Source organism: Etheostoma spectabile, chromosome 5 (assembly GCF_008692095.1).
Source record: "Etheostoma spectabile isolate EspeVRDwgs_2016 chromosome 5, UIUC_Espe_1.0, whole genome shotgun sequence".
NCBI lineage: Eukaryota > Metazoa > Chordata > Actinopteri > Perciformes > Percidae > Etheostoma > Etheostoma spectabile.
This window is the reverse complement of record NC_045737.1, coordinates 36,949,298-36,953,047: the sequence shown is the minus strand read 5'-3', so window position 1 is coordinate 36,953,047 and position 3,750 is coordinate 36,949,298. Positions and strand designations below refer to the sequence as shown.

At 43.4% G+C, this 3,750-nt stretch overlaps 1 protein-coding gene and 1 long non-coding RNA gene across 2 annotated transcripts in view; one reads left to right on the top strand and one right to left on the bottom strand.

Annotated features, from left to right (window-relative positions):
* LOC116688997 (uncharacterized) overlaps positions 1-3,587 on the bottom strand; it is a 14,040-nt gene extending 10,453 nt beyond the window's left edge. Inside the window, exon 1 of the long non-coding RNA XR_004331901.1 lies at positions 3,418-3,587. This is a non-coding gene — a long non-coding RNA (uncharacterized LOC116688997). The remainder of the gene's footprint in view (positions 1-3,417) is intronic.
* f5 (coagulation factor V) overlaps positions 1-3,750 on the top strand; it is a 60,356-nt gene that overhangs the window by 47,608 nt on the left and 8,998 nt on the right. The gene's annotated exons all lie outside the window — the stretch shown is intronic.

Here is a 3,750-nt window from a genome sequence, read left to right as displayed (position 1 = left end):
CACACACACACACACACACAGCTGGGAAGTCTGGACAATGTGTGGGTGTGTTGCAGCTGACAGAGCAGTGAATTTACTGCTGAGGAAGTCCATGCAGCTGAACTCAGTAGCAGGTGCTAGATGGTTTTTCTAAAGACTCAGTACTTTAGGGGAAAATGTGACATGTGACTTTTTGGCTTGTTTGGTTACTAAGAAACAATGTCCAATGTGTACACTACCAACAAATTACCATTTCTAAACTGGACAAAACACATAACACACAGTGTCATGACAACAGCATTTAAAAAAAAAAGCTTCAATCATTCTCCAGTAGGAAGTTATGCAACTTCTCCTCTGATCCTCTGTTAGAGCATTCATCCATCCGTCTGTGTAAAACCTGAAACATACTCCTAAGGTTATATAAACTGTAGTCTATATCCACGACGTTCCACAGTGCATGTGTTGGTAGGTTTAATTACCTTGATTGGATGGACTTTAGTTGATATGAGACGTCCCTATTTGTCTCATTTTCAAGCACGTAGCTTTTGACAGACGTTTTTCAGTTTGTTTATAACTTGGGTGGTTGTCACAAACTAACCCAGTGTCATAGCTACATGTTACAAAACACTGATGAAAGAAACTCTCTATGAGAATGTTTACATGTGGAAAATATTCCCAAATAATGTAAGCAAAACATGGTTGTATGCATTTTGTGAATTATTGGCGTATTATTATTAGGTATTATTTAGCTATTCATTTTGTCTTGTTACTTACGTAAAGCGGCCTTGCAGGTTTTCCATGCGTCTGCAGCACATCATGACAGACAGGGACACGAGATGGGAAGATGTTGCCATATGTTTTGTGACGAGAGCTGGTGATTGGCGGGCTTTGAGCCGGCTGAATTCCCAGCCAGCGTTCAGACACAGCTGTGTCCCTCGGCTACTCTTAACTCAGCCTGCACTCCCTCTGAGTCAAGCTGGAGGGGTTAATACCGGGAAATAGGGACACTGGTGTCCCCTAATACAACTTTCTGTTAGAAAATGTTGCCATTTCTTCTTTATTGGACAGTCAGTAGTAGACTGAAACATCTAAAGAAGACAGAGAGACAAAGCACACACAGTTGGAGGAAACAAAAGGAAATGCCATTTAACGAATGCATGTTGCATTAGGAGCAGCCTGAGTTGTTAGCTTTGGTAAATCAACACCAGATCGTCTTGATTCTTCTGAGTCATGCAGGACGTCAACGTGGCAGAGTCACCAGCTCAGTCAGACTGAGTCCGAGTGTATCCCGTCCATTGGTACGAAAGGAGAGTGACCCTTCATTTCCAAACTGATGATGAGTCACTGGGAGCTGTGGTAACCCCGAGAGGAAACTGTGGTGACTGCATTCAACGTGCCAGCTAACTTTTCAAACACAAATCCTGTACATTTGCGAAACATATTGATCACACATTTGAAAAAACAAAGCAGAAATGCTTAGTGGAAGTCACTTTGGAAAAAAAACATCAGCTCAATGAAATGTAGTGTAATAAAAAAAATGTGCGTGTGTGTGTGTGTGTGGGAACGTGTGTGTGTGTGTGTGCGTGTGTGAACGTGTGTGCGTGTGTGTGTGTGCGTGTGTGTGTGTGTGTGAACGTGCGCTGTGTGTGTGTGTGTGGGTGAGAAAAGGTGGGGTGGTGTGTGTGGGTTGTGTGTGTGTGTGTGTGTGTGTGTGTGTGGGGAACGTGTGTGTGTGCGTGGTGAAGTGTGTGTCGTGTGTGTGTGTGTGTGTGTGGAACGTGGGTGTGTGTGTGTGTGACTGTGGTGTGTGGGTGTGTGTGTGTGTGTGTGTGTGGTGTGGTGTGTGTGAACGTGTGTGTGTTGTGTGTGTGTGAGAACGTGTGTGTGTGTGGGTGTGTGTGTGGGTGTGTGTGTGAGAACATGCGTGTGTGTGTGTGTGTGTGTGTGTGAGAACGTGTGTGTGGTGTGGGTGTGTGGTGTGTGTGAACGTGCGTGTGCGTGTGTGTGTGTGTGAACGTGGTGTGTGTGTGTGTGGTGGTGTTGGGGAGAACGTGTGTGTGTGTGGGTGTATAGCACCAGGCTGATCCCAGATGGCTCCATGTCATGGTCCCCTCTTTATTTCAGGATGGGCGTCTGGCTCCCATCTCTTGCTCTCTCCATTTCCTCCCTTTTATCCATCTGTCTTTCTGCATCTCTTTATCGCTCCTGGTGTACAGCATTCAACACACGCATCCCTCTATCTCTGCACCTCTCCCCTCCCTCTTCCTCTCACGCTTTCGGTCACTTTTATTATTTAAAGAAGAACTAGCTATACCTGGAGCCTTCCACTTGCACAACTTCCTCTGTCTCCGAGCTGTGAGCGGCATAGATACGGTTGTCATTCAAGCCAAGGTTGTCCAGCGAGATGCAAAGCTCCCTTCCTTTAAGATTACAGTTAGGAAGACATTGGAAGAGGAGGTGTTGCAGCTAAGGCTCTGCTGCTTTGTTACCTTAAATATTATTCCAAATCATTACAATTTGAATGTCATTCATACATTCAACATATTTTTTTGGCATTTTATTTTTGATAATGACAGTAGAGATACAGGTAGGTAACTATGACAAGCTTTGGCTTCATCTTGCTCCTTTGTGGACAGTTTTTGAAAATATGAATTGTACTAGAAATCTTTTTATTATTTGTAACACTGTTTAGACAGTACATATTTTTCTTTTTCCTTTGGTGTGTTGCTATTCACTTTTGTATTTTTATATTTAATTTTATAGTTATATACTGTATATATATATTTTAAATATAAAAAATAAATGAAATGAAATTAGCGAACTGAATCTGTATCTAGGAAACTAGGCGATGAAGAGAGGGGTATGTCATTTAACAAATCTGGGTAAACTGTGATGTTGCCATATTTCCAGGTCTAAGCAATCACTAGAGGGATTTTTATTCCAACTGTTACTAGGTAACCAAAGCTAGAAAAATAAGACCCATGTATCTCTATGTATTTAAAGAAAGGGGGACAAAAAGGGAGAGATATTCTCAAAAAGGCATTTAGATAAAAGTTGTTGGCTTCACACCAGAGAGAGAGAGAGAGAGAGAGAGAGAGAGAGAGAGGGAGAGAGGCATAACGGCCCATGAACACTTGATAAAGTCGAAGCGGTTATACTGCAGCACATCAGAGAGTTTTACACTCGGTGTCTCTCTTGAGGAATGTTATGCAGTGATGCAATTTGTCCCCTCTTAATTCCTAAATGGCCCCCAGTTCTGCCACAAAGAACCCTCTCTTCTCTCAATAGACCTCTCTGTGGTGCACACTTATCTGTTCCAGTGGTTGCCAAAAGGCGGATTAAACAGAAAGAGAGAGAGAGAAAGGGGGGAGCTATAGAGAAGGAGAGGAAAGATGGATTCCCTCGGTTACTGTGTGCAGTAATTTTACCAGTTTGAACCATAGACAGTGAAGGAAATGGACACAGCGACGCCATAGACTTCCACGGAGACCAGTGCAGTCTGTTAGAAGCTCTGTCCCGGTGATGCTGGGCGTTACTGCGCAGCTCCAACTGAGCTTGACGACGTGGATGTGACGTGAGCCACCTGTCTGAAAGTTAAGTCTTCTGGTAGCTGTCTATCTTGTTTTATTTTTTTAAAGATTATTTTGGGGGCATTTGTAGGCTTTATTTTCACAGGACAGCAGAAGACATGAAAGGGGAGAGAGAGGGGGAATGACATGCAGAAAAGGACCACAGGTTGGAGTCTAACTCACAGCCGCTAGGTCAAGAATT